Below are 12,833 nucleotides of genomic sequence, written 5' to 3'. Positions count from 1 at the left end.
GTAAATTAACAAAATTTAATACTTGGGATCTATTTATGCTAATAAATTATCCATTATTTATCTAAAACTCAAATTTCAGTGGGCATTCTATGTTTCATTTTGCAACTCGAGTCCCAGAGGGCTGGCCAAATTTCTCTCCTTTCATCAGCACCTCCAGGGATGCCTTCAGCAGTGTGGCTCTTGACTCTGCCAGGGCTTCCTGGGGTCCCTGAAAAGAAGTCCCAAAATACGCAGCATCAAGGCTGTGCGTGTCCCCCAGGGAGGGGACTGAGCCAGGCCAGGCTGTCCTTAGTCTAATATGATATCGTTATAGGGTAATATATGAAGTTCACGAGGCCCTCCAATTATTTCAACTGGTCCTGCCATGAAGCTTGACTTTGAATATATAAATATTTATTATCACACACACAGAGTAAGTATGTCAGCTGAGGAAACCTTCACTTGACTTTATTTATCAGGGTGTCTCTAGCCATCTAGCAAGTTCCTAACAGAGTAGGACATAGGACTGTTAAGTTTTGACAGTCAGAGGGGGATTTGACAGCAGGGAGCACAGGGAAAGTGAGATCAGGGTGTGAGCATTCACAAGGTTGCTTTGTGCGTTTATGTAAAGAGAAAGTGCATGTACCTTTGCGTAAGTTACTTAATCCCTTTGTCCCTCAGTTACTTCATCTGAAAAATGGAGGTGATATTACCTACTCCATAGGACTGTGGTGGTTAAATGAATGGATGCAAATAAGGTGCCTGAGCCTCCTGAATGGGAGAAACTACTTGCAAATGCTAAGACCGATAAGGGATTAATATCCAACATATATAAGCAGCCCATATAACTCAACATCAAAAAAACAAACAAACAACTTGATTAAAAAATGGGCAGAAGGGACTTCCCTGGTGGTCCAGTGGTTAAGACTCCCTGCTTCCACTGCAGGGGGCATGGGTTGCATCCCTGGTCGTGGACGTAAGATCCCGCATGCAGTGTGGAGTGGCCAAAAAAAAGTTCAGAAAAGAAAAAAAAAAAAGTTCAGAAGAACTGAACAGACATTTTTCCAAAGAGGAAATGCAGATGGCCAACAGGCACGTGAAAAAATACTCAACATCGCTCATCGTCAGGGAAATGCAAATCACGTGTCCGCCCACCCGGTTGCAGGGGGCCCTGCTTGGTTCCAGCCAGCTCAGAGGCTGCTGTGGGGGCTCAGCTCATTTGCACTGCTTGTGAATTTCCTGCGCTCACCTCCTCCCCCAAGGCTGCCCATGCCTCTGAAATCTCATCGTGTCTTACCTGTTCCCTTTGTCCCATCCCCTGGGCTCGCCCCCCATTATTACATAACCTAGGGCTGCTGGTAGCACAGGGGAAACCTGGGGCCTTTGAACAGAAAACAAAGACTCAGGCCCTGCCAGGTCACCTGGCTTGGTAGGCAGACAAGGGCTGCTCTCATTCCCAACGCATCCCCCTTTGTCCTCAGCCCCCGCAGCTCAACCTGCGCGCCAGTACGCAGCAGCCACAGAGCATCTTCACAGATGTTCCCCCTCGTCCCTGCCCTCCCTCTGAGGACTTCGGTGGCTCCCTACTGCCCTCAGTACAAAGCCCACCCTCCTCAGCCAGCACATGAGGCCCTCACTGCCTTTCCCAGACTGTGTCCGGACATCCCCTTGCCCTTGGCCATCTCACGCCAGGCAGTGTGGCCAAAGTGCTGGATTTCAGTTCAGATCCCTTGAAGGCCTTGGGTTTCTGGGGGTCTATGATTTTTTGTTTTTCGTGCCTATTTTTTTCCCCCTGGAATGCCTTTCTACCTCATCACCTCCCCCGGCATCTTTATCTTTTGAGATCTTGAAGGAGGGGATCCTAACTTATCTCTGTCAACTCCTGTGGGCCTGGTGGCTATCGACAGTGCTCAAGCAATCGAAGTGTTTTTGTTGTTGTTGTTTTGGTCGACTCATGCAACATGCAGGAACCTGTGTCCTCTGCAGTGAAAGCATGGAGTCCTAACCACTGGATCACCAGGGAATTCCCAATCAATGTTTGTTAAATGAATAAAATGTAACTTCTCAAGCCTAGCTCACTTGTATGGGGGGGTGTGTGTGTGTGTGTGTGTGTGTGTGTGTGTGTAAAAGGGAAGTTTGGGCATTCCGTCATTCTACTTTCTATTCGAAACGCCTTTGGAATCCACACCAAAATTCCGCCCCCCCAAAGTCACAATGGACTGAGAACCTCCAGTCTGGCTGGAAACAGGAGGATGAGCCCACCAGCAGGGTAGAGCCTCACTTAGCCACTGTACACCAATGCTGTCTTTGAAAAAGCATGGTCTTGGGCCAGTTCTCCAGGAGGTGAGTCTGGGAAGGGGAGGGAAGGTGGGCAGGGGAGGAGGGAGGGACTTGTGAAGGAATCGTGGCTTTTAAAGGAGGAATCCCCTCGGGAAAATTTAATCTAGTGGTTTGTCTTGGCAAATGTTGCCACATCAAACTACCACTACGCTTGTTTACTTGATTTTTCTTTCAAAACAAAAAAACCAAAAACCAAAACTGAGCCACATGTTAAACATCAGTATTTACTCTCATCTCATTCTGTGAGATCACAGGCCTGATGCTCTAATTATATTTTTAAGAAACAGCAAAACGAATACCATACTGTTAAGCAAAAAAAAAAAAAAAGCTTCGCTTGTGATACCACCGGAAGTCGTGGCGCGCAGGGACCTTGGCACACGCTGATCTGAGACGTATGAATGGGGTATGACGACCCCCAGGTGGGGAACCACAGAGGCGCGGGGTCTCAAAGCCGAAAGAGGCCACTTCAGGACTTCTCGAGGCTGAGCCCGAGTCTGGCTTTCAATGCTTGAGAGCCCACTGGACCGGAAGCCACAGAGTGGGATCAACCAAAGGAATCCTGAGAAAAGGAGAAAAACATCTTGGACTCGAGGATGAAACTGGCAGGACGGACGGTGACTGGAGGGTGCGGGCTGCCGGAAGAGGCAGAGGGCAGCAGGGGTGGGGCAGTGGGCGAGCAGGAAGGCTGAGTCACGTCCCAGATGCTCGTGGGCTGCCTCCTGCAACTCACCTGGGCTGCGTGCGCCCGCGCCCCATTCCCTCCCGCCGTCGTAAAACACTCAGGCCCTAAATCGCTAACTGCCGGGCGCAGAGATGCTCTGGGACAGGTGGGGGAAGGGAAGCACGGAGATTTGTTCGCCGGATGGGATGTGGGAGGGAAACCTCTCCCCACTTCCTGCAGGTGGTGGCCGCTGCAGGAGAAAGACTGCTTGAAATCAGCGTTTGTTGGAGGATTTTCTGAGGCTTCACTTGTCATCCCAGAACTGAAAGCCTCCCTGACAGCCGAGAGTTCTCAATGCTTGAGACAGGTAAGGCCAGGACCAGGGACAGAGTCAGGAGTGGTGGGGGGGGGAAACATTGTATTTTTTCTGATTATAGAAATAGCACTAGTGTTGGAAAAAAGTGGAAATTTCATAAAAGCACACACAAAAAAGAGAAACATAAATGGTTAGGACTCCAAGCTTCCACTGCAGGGGGCAAGGGTTCAATTCCTGGTGGGGGAGCTGGAATCTGAAAGCTGCAGAGTGTGGCCAAAAAAAAATAATAAATAAATAAATAAATAAAAATGAAAGTGTAAAAGAAAATTTATTGGGGATCACAAGATAACAACTGAAAAAAATCATATCCTAAAAGTATTTATTTAGCGTGACCCCACTTATTTTTTTCCCACTTATTTTTAAATCATTACATATTATAATTATACATTATATAATATATAATTATTTTTAGCATAGCCATATAGATATACACACATATGTATAATATATATAGGGGCTGGAAGAATAAACACCAAAATATTTATAATAGTTATCTGTAGAGGTGGTATAGAGCTTATGTTCTTATTTTTCATGTGTGCTTTGTGTATTTTTAGGGTCAACAAAAAAAACACCAAGATTTTGCAATAGAAAACACTTATTGCAGAAAATTTTACAATAGAGGAAAACTGGAAATGACAAATATCAATCAATAGATTAATTAAACGATTACATCCATGAAAAATGAGAGTGTCTCTTCTGGAGAAATAACATATTTCAGAGCCTCTACAATTTTTCATTCTGCCCATTATCCAACATTTAGCAAAAGTTAGTAGATATACTAGAAGACAAGACCAAATGAACAAAAATCAAGAGAAAAAAATAAATAGCAGCAGACCCGAAGGAGAAAAGGATTCTGGTATTATTGTACATGGACTCTAATACATTCAAGAAAGTAGATGGAGAACTAGAAACAATTTTTTATTTTTTTATTAAAAAAAATTTTTTTACATTCACAAATTGGTTTAATTCACTGGGGAGGTGGGTATAAATACAATCTCATTGCTGTCATCCTTCACTCCACCACCTGCTCCACTCTGTTTTTATCCCATATCTCATTTGGCTCACGGGAGATGTCTAGCCCAACAGTAAACTAATACAGAAATGCCTTTGACAAAGGTAATCATCTCCAATTATACTATTATAATAATTATTGCAAGTTTTAAGTTTAATTCATTTTTTGAAGCAATTTTTTAAAAGAACCAAGTGGAAATTCTAGAATTGAAAAATATAATTGCTTAAAAAGAGAAAACTCTGTAGATGGGTTTAACAGCAGGTTATTATTATTATTATTATTATTATTTTAGCCACACCATGCAGCTTTCAGGATCTCAGTTCCCTGTCCAGGGATTGAACCCAGGCCACAGCAATGAAAGCACCCAGTCCCAACCACTGGACTGCCAGCGAATTCCCAACAGTAAGTTAGATATAACAGAAGACAGGATTAGTAAACTGAAAGATAGGTGGGTATAAAATATTCAGGCTAAAACATGGGAGTGGGAAAAAAAAGATGGAAAATACAGAAAAGAGCATAAGGGAATATGCAATGTGATATAAAGGTCTAAATACATTTAATTGGACTCAAGGAGAGAGAGTGACGCGTTCAGAAGCGATAGGTGAAGAGTTACTAGAGAAAGCCCGTGTGCAGCAACAAAGACCAAACGCAGCTGAAAATAAAATAATAAAATAAATCTTTAAAAAACAAAACAAGACAAAACTTTACACAGTGAGCTTGAAAAGAAAAAAGAGGGCTTCCCTGGTGGTGCAGTTGTTGAGAGTCTGCCTGCCAATGCAGGGGACATGGGTTCGAACCCTGGTCTGGGAGGATCCCACATGCTACAGAGCAACTAAGCCTGAGTGCCACAACTACTGAGCCTGCGCTCTAGAGCCTGTGAGCCACAACTGTTGAGCCCACATGCCGCAACTACTGAAGCCCATTCGCCTAGAGCCCATGCTCTGCAATAAGAGAAGCCCAAGCACTGCAATAAAGAGTACCCTGTTCTCTGCAACTACAGAAAGCCTGCGTGCAGCAATGAAGACCCAATGCAGCCAATTAAATAAAAAATAAATAAAATTTTAAAAAATTTAAAAAAAGACACATCATCTTCAGAGAAGCAATGGTAATACTGACAGTTCATTTTCAAGATAAATGATGGAATCCAGGAGACTGTGAAAGTCAAGGACACATGTTATAATCTTTTAAGGACTGAAAGAAAATAGCTGCCAATCTACAATTTTATACAGAGAAGAATATTCTTGAAAAATGAAGGTGGGACTTCCCTGGTGGCGCAGTGGTTACTATTCCCCTGCTAATGCAGGGGACACGGGTTCCATCCCTGGTCAGGGAAGATCCCACATGCCACAGAGCAACTAAGCCTGTGTGCCACAACTACTGAAGCCTGTGTGCCACAACTACTGAAGCCTGTGTGCCTTGAGCCAGTGCTCCACAACAAGAGAAGCCACCTGTACTGAGAAGCCCATGCACCACAACAAAGTAGCCCCAGCTCGCCGCAACTAGAGAAAGCTTGCACACAGCAACGAAGACCCAACACTGCCAATAAATAAATAAATAATAAATAAATAAATAAATAAACAAATTTAATAAAAGAAATGAAGGTGGAACAGAGGTTTACAAATGAAAACAATTCATTGCTGAGAAAGCTGCACTAAAAGTGCTACTAAAAGATGTTCTTTTTAAAAAAATTTTTTTTAATTTTTACTGGGGTATAGGACGTTCTTTAGGCAGGATGAAAATGATCCCAATGGATGCAAAGATGCAAGAATGAATGAATGACAAGAAAAATTCATGAATATTGGCTGTATATAATAATAATATCTTAAGTTTAAAAATGCATGAAACATTGAAATACGTGACAATAATAGCCAAAAGCAGAAGGAGGATAAATGGAGTTAAATCATAAGGTTCTTGTATTCTCCGGGGAGTGGGATTGCTTGATAACCATTAAAATAATAATGAAAGAGTGTATAATTAGAATAATGGGAGAAGCAATTATTTTAAAAATCAAAATCAAAGGAAGCTAAGAAAGGTTTAAAATAGTGACAATTCTTTAAAAATGTCTTTGACTGATTATATTTCTTCTGCTTTGAGCTTACCTGTATCTTTTGACCAGTATTCTGTTTGGATGCTTTCCTTCTCTTACTGATTTTAGATGGATTTAAATATAGGTAAATAGTATATATCCATGTGACTGTTGCAAATACTTTCTCATAGGGATCAGTTTTAAATCTTTGTGCCTTGTTGTAACCCTAAGGGCCTGGTTTCACCACTTACTTTGATGTTAGTGGAAAGAGAAATGGTCAAGTCTTACGCTTTAACCCCTGATCAATTGAACTGAATTGAGGTCAAGGGACAAAGCAAACATGAGGTGCTGCATTATTGTCATTTAGAGAGTAAGGAGTTATCTGAACCAGTGACGGGAATAACGAATGGTGAATGTTGATGGCTAAAGAAGGAAGAGAAATAAACCGGGCTGGGGAAAAGTACAAACATCGCCAAGAGAGGGCTCAGCCGCTGCAGACTAGTAGCGGCCGCTCTGGGAGGGGGTGCCTGGAGCAGAAACATGTGATGCATAGTTACTCAAGACCAGCAGGTGGCGCTCTACAGCCGCCCGATGGCTCTTCCCGACGTAACAGAGTTCAATCAGATTTTGCTTGAGCGCCTGGGAAGTGGAAACTGAGGCCCGGGGAGCCTCGGAGCTCTAACTTCTTGACTCTGTGCTTCCTTCAGAGGCAAAATCCCCAAGATCTCGAGCGCTGTGGGGTTCTTTTTCTATGTTTGCTTTGCCTGTGGGCGGCTGTATTGCATCATCCTTTCAATTCAATTTAGACCAGTGGCTCAGACCTTGACGAGAACATCAATCTCCTGGTTTTTCTGTGAAAATGCAAATTCTAATTCAGGCGAACTGGGGTGGGGCCTGAGGTTCTGCATTTCTAACAAGCTCCCTAGTGATGACTCACACTCGAAACTTAGAACATGCTGACTACAAGGTCCCTTCTCTGTGCCACATGGGAGGTGGGAGAGGTTACAGCTTCCTGGAGTAAAATTCTGCTGAAATGTCTACAGGTTAAAGTTGGGCCAATTGCGTGATGTCTTTGGGTCTCAGTTTCCTCATCTGTAAAATGGGGAATAGTAACAGCCTTTACTTAGAGAGTTATTTGAGGGTTAAAGCAAGATATTGTATGTAAAACACTTAGCACAGTGCCTGGCACCTAGTAAGCCTAAGTCTTGGGGTCACACTCAGAAGTATGGAGGTGGACAGCCCTGGTGCGGTGCTGTGTTGGAGGGTACAAGAGGTGAGGGGCCATATCAGCTATCAAGATATCTGTCAAAAAAAAAAAGATATCTGTCATCTGAAAAAAAAGGGGGACCAGGGAGCTGAGGACAGAGCCAGGAGGAGGGCAGGTCTTCTGATCAGGTTATAAACTTAAGGCTGCTTTGGAGGGAGTTTTAAGTATGCTACAGGCTATGCAGGCTTCCTTCTGGAAATGGGGGCGGGGTGGAAAGCAGGGTTTCTAGGCAGCTTGAGCTACAGCTTTCAGCATACTCTCCCATTTCACATCTTTTGGGGCTTTAGGGATTGTGAAAGGAGCTAAGAGGAGCCAAGGATCACCCTGGTCCTGCCCTCCTGCAAGGCTTTGCCACAGCCTGCAAAGCCATTGCTATGGCGACCTCAGCCCAGATGCCTGAATTTACCGAAATACTTTAAATAGGGTGGTGTTTCCATAGCATCTTTTTTTGTTTACCCAGTACTGAAGTTCTGTATCTTAACAGCTTTACATGTAATATTCATATGTAAAAAGCTTTAAGTGCTTTTCTCCAATTAAAAAATCTAAAGAATTCAACAGTAAGGCATTCAATATTTTAAAAAAGAACAGATTTACAAAATGTGCATATTCTATCATGAAAACTCTACACCAACATTATATACTTGGAAAAAAAATACAAACAGGATGTATTACAAATTTATTAAGGAATAACTTAGTTCACACCATGCAATAAAAAGTACATTGATCAAGATACACAAGCTTTTATAGGTTCTAAACTGAAGGACTTTTTTTTCCTGCAGAATCTTCAAAAACCTGTGGCACTTAAGATTTGTTAGCCTTTCTACTGAGAGGTAAATTATACACAATGACGAAAAAGATTAACAGGCCAGTTGTCTATTAGGAATCATTCCAGCTTTGCTCAACAATGGCCGAAACTCTCATATTCTAGTTTATTTTCCTGCTACAGCTGTGCTGCCGGCTTTTGGCTGGACTATTTGGATTCAGTTCATCCAGCAGAGACTGAATTGATGTTGAGATAGAAGATACATCCTACGTTGGACTCCATCAATTCTGAAGGATATCTAAACATATGCTACCATCAGTGTATACATTTGGGTGAAACATTTTGGATAAAAACCTAAAGGTGGTTTATTTGGATATTCTTCAGAAAATTCTATTACTAGTTTAAAAGTACCATCTTCAAAGGGTGTCCCTTCTGGTCCAAATATAACCGCATTGCACTGCATGATGTTTTCAGATGGGGCGCCACTGACACCCACAGGTGGGTCCTCTTGCAATTGCTTGCTATCCCACAACAAGCCGCCTCCAGGCTGGGGTTGACATGCTCCCCAGCTGCCCCCAGTCAGTCTGAAAGCATCTTTATTTATTTATTTACTTATTGATTGATTGATTGATTGGCTGCAATGGGTCTTTGTTGCTGCGCACCGGCTTTCTCTAGTTGCATCAAGTGGGGGCTACTCTTTGTTGCGGTGCTCAGGCTTCTCATTGCAGTGGCTTCTCATGTGGCGGAGCACAGGCTCTAGGCGTTTAGGCTTCAGTAATTGTGGCACACGGGCTCAGTAGTTGTGGCACACAGGCTTAGTTGCTCCGTGGCATGTGGGATCTTCCCCAGCCCAGGGCTTGAACCCGTGTCCCCTGAATTGGCAGGTGGGTTCTTAACCACTGCGCCACTAGGGAAGTCCCTCCATAGCACTTTAAAGGCCTACAAACACTTATGGACTAACTTCTAGTGCTCTGCTGGACGCTTCCGGGGATACAGAGACAAATCCATGCAGCCCTTACCCTCTCTGGGTGACCTTGGGGAGATAAATATTACCAGGGGAAGGAATTAGCAGTGAAGGGCCTCAGTAGCAATTCTTAGCAATGGTGCTTGTCCTACAGGATGGGACTCAATGACACACAGGACCTGCAGCCACTGTGGAGGCGAGAGGTGTTCGGGGTGATTCTTCTTACCCCAGTGGTCTGATCTGACAAAGACTTAAGGAGTGGGTCAGATTTGGAGAGGCAGAAAGGAGGGGGGGACTTCCTAGGTGGTGCAGTGGTTAAGAATCTGCCTGCCAATGCAGGGGACACGGGTTCGAGCCCTGCCCCAGGAAGATCCCACATGCCACAGAGCAACTAAGCCCGTGAGCCACAACTATTGAGCCCATGTGCTGCAACTACTGAAGCCCATGCACCTAGAGCCCGTGATCTGCAAGGAGAGAAGCCACCGCAATGAGGAGCCTGCGCACCACAATGAAGAGTAGCCCCCACTTGCCACAACTAGAGAAAGCCTCTGTGCAGCAATGAAGACCCAACACAGCCAATCAATCAATAAATAAATTTATAAAAAAAAAAAAGAAAGGAGGGGGTATGCCAGGGACCACTAAAGGATGCACACGTTATCTCATTTAAGCCCAAACAACGCTGTGAGCTCAGTACTGGCGTTACCTCCATTTCATTTTGGGAAAATGCAGGGACACACAGCAACCTGTTCAAGGTCTTGGCGGTAAAAGTGGTAGGTGAAGGCCATCTGACTTCAAGTTCTTTCTCTTAAGTACCACATGGGTGCTCTGCCAGGTTCTGTGCATCTTTTCTTCCCCTCACCTTTGCCCTCCAAGCACAGGGCTGGAGACACACATGCATCTAGTGGAAACGGGGAAGCTTGAAGTTCTGGCTAAAGAGTTAGGGCTTGAATTTCTTTTTTTCCTTCCCCAGCCCTGAAGTCTTGCTCAACAACAGCTGAGCGATGAGGCTGGCGAGGTTGCCTCACTTCTTGAAGGCAAGCCCCAGCCTTCCTGGCCCGAACCCACTTCCTTTCCTTGTGCCTCTTTTGTCAGAAGGTGATTCTCACGCTTCCTGTTGATTTCTACTTTGTTTCAGCTGCTTCAGCTCCGGCCACTTTGTGCTGCTGTTGATCTGATCAGCAAGGCCTGGGACACAGGACCAGGTACATTGGGATGGTGGGGAATTGGGGGGTCAGCTTGGACAAGGTCTGGGCCAGGTGAGGGCCAGCTGGCAACACAGCAGAGTGTGTGTGGGGGGGGGGCTTCTGGTGGGCCCTCTACATCCATGTGGTGGGGGGACTCAAAGGCTGAGGTCAGTTTGTGAAGTTGGCTATGTCCCTGTGGGCGGTGATACCAGGGGTTGACTGTGGTGGTTTCCTGAAATCACATCATCTGCCCCCATCCCCCTAAAATCCCATCACCTTGATTTGGTTGTGTATTACCTGCTGTCCAGGTAACATTTCTCAGGGTTGCAGAGAGACCTCCTTGGGATCACACGGGTTTATCTGGAGTTGACTGAGACACAGCTGGGGTGATGCTTGTAATATTGCTGAGCTGATCGAGCTGGGGCTTGTGATTGTCTTGGCTTCTTGTTTAACTTAATGGCAAGTCACTTTCCTCTGTACCTGTTTTCTGGTCTACACGGTCGCAAAATGTCTCTATTTTGTGGGTGTTTGTGATGTTTTAGCAGGACAATGATTGTGAAAATGGGTGGGTTATTTTTTTTTTATTTATTTATTGGCTGCATTGAGTCTTCGTTGCTGCATGTGGGCTTTCTCTAGTTGTGGCGAGTGAGGGCTACTCTTCATTGCGTTGCTTGGGCTTCTCAGTGCGGTGGCTTCTCTTGTTATGGAGCACGGGCTCCAGGCATGCGGGCTTCAGTAGCTGCGGCTCATGGGCTCAGTAGTTGGGGCTCGCAGGCCCTAGAGCACAGGCTCAGTAGTTGTGCACGGGCTTAGTTGCTCTGCAGCATGTGGGAATCTTCCTGGACCAGGGATTGAACTTGTGTCCCTTGCATTGGACTTGCAGGCGGACTCTTAACCACTGCACCAACAGGGAAGTCCTGTGAAAGTGTTTTGTAAACTGTTTAAGATGGCATTCTCAGGGTTTAAGGTTACTTTTATTTCATTTTCTAAACGGAACTAGACACCTTTTTTTTTCTGATTATGATAGCTGGTAAAAATCCAAACAATGCAGAGAAAGCGAAAATTTTTACAGAAATCCAGCCCCAACGATTACTGTTGACACTTGGTGTACAGACTTATAGACTTAAAAAAATTACAAAAAAATTTTTTTAGTGTGTTAAAGTATACATAACATAAAAAGTACCATTTTTAAGGGTACAGTTCAGTGGCATTAAGTACATTCACACTGTTGTGCAACCATGGCCACCTTCCATCTCCAGAATGATTTTCTTCTTGTCACACTGAAACTTTGTACCCATTAAACAGTAACTCCCTATTCTCCCCACCCCCAGCCCAGGGCAACCACCACTCTACTCTCTGACAATGTACCTCTTGTAAGTGGAATCATACAGTATTTGTCCTTTTGTGGCTGGCTTATTTCACGTAGTGTAATGTCTTCAAGGTTCATCCATGTTGCAGCAGGTGCCAGAATTTCCTTCCTTTTTCAGCTGGATAATACTTCCTTGTCTGTATACACCACATTTTGTTTATTTATCATCTGTCGATGGACATTGCTTCCACCTTTTGGTTATTGTAAATAACGCTGCTATGAGTATGAGTGTGCAGGTATCTGTTTGAGTCCTTGCTTTTAATTCTTTTGAGTGTATACACACAAGGGGAATTGCCGGATCATATGGTAATTCAATTGTTAATTTTTTGAGGAATCTTCATACTGTTTTCCATTATTGGCTGGTCCATTTTGCATTCCTACCAGAAGTGCACAAGGGTTCCAATTTCTCCACATCCTCACCAACACGTGTTATTTTCTGTGCAGTGGTATCTCACTGTAGTTTTGATTTGTAGTTCCGTAGGGATTAGTGATATAGAGCATCTTTTCATGTGCTTATTGGTCATCTGTAAACTTCTTTGGAGAAATGTCAGTTCAAGTAGTCGTGGTTCACAGGCTGTAGGCATGTGGGCTGAGTAGTTGTGGCACACGGGCTTAGTTGCTCCGAGGCATGTGGGACCTTCCTGGACCAGGGATCAAACCCGTGTCCCCTGCATTGGCAGGCAGATTCTTAACCACCGCGCCACCAGGGAAGTCCCCATTTTACATTATTTTTAATTGTAGTAAAATATACATAACATAAAGTTTATCACCGTAACCACTTTTTAGTGCTCAGCTCAGTTGCATGAAGTACCACACATTGTTGTGTAACCAGCTCCACCATCCACCTCCAGAACTTTTTCATCTTTCCAAACTGGGACCCTGTACTCATTAA

The 12,833-nt window shown here is 44.3% G+C and overlaps 1 protein-coding gene and 1 pseudogene across 1 annotated transcript in view; one reads left to right on the top strand and one right to left on the bottom strand.

Annotated features, from left to right (window-relative positions):
• Positions 1-3,138: 3,138 nt before the first annotated feature.
• The window catches only part of NDEL1 (nudE neurodevelopment protein 1 like 1), a 58,138-nt gene continuing 48,443 nt past the window's right edge, over positions 3,139-12,833 (top strand). Inside the window, exons 1-2 of the mRNA XM_057717041.1 lie at positions 3,139-3,347; positions 10,524-10,590. The gene's annotated coding sequence lies outside the window, so the exon portion shown is untranslated. The remainder of the gene's footprint in view (positions 3,348-10,523; positions 10,591-12,833) is intronic.
• Positions 8,538-8,984, bottom strand: LOC130840967 (ubiquitin-conjugating enzyme E2 B-like; annotated as a pseudogene).

This window comes from Hippopotamus amphibius, chromosome 17, assembly GCF_030028045.1.
Source record: "Hippopotamus amphibius kiboko isolate mHipAmp2 chromosome 17, mHipAmp2.hap2, whole genome shotgun sequence".
Taxonomy (NCBI): Eukaryota; Metazoa; Chordata; class Mammalia; order Artiodactyla; family Hippopotamidae; genus Hippopotamus; species Hippopotamus amphibius.
Note: the sequence above shows the minus strand (reverse complement) of the source record. Positions and strands in the feature narration are given on the sequence as shown.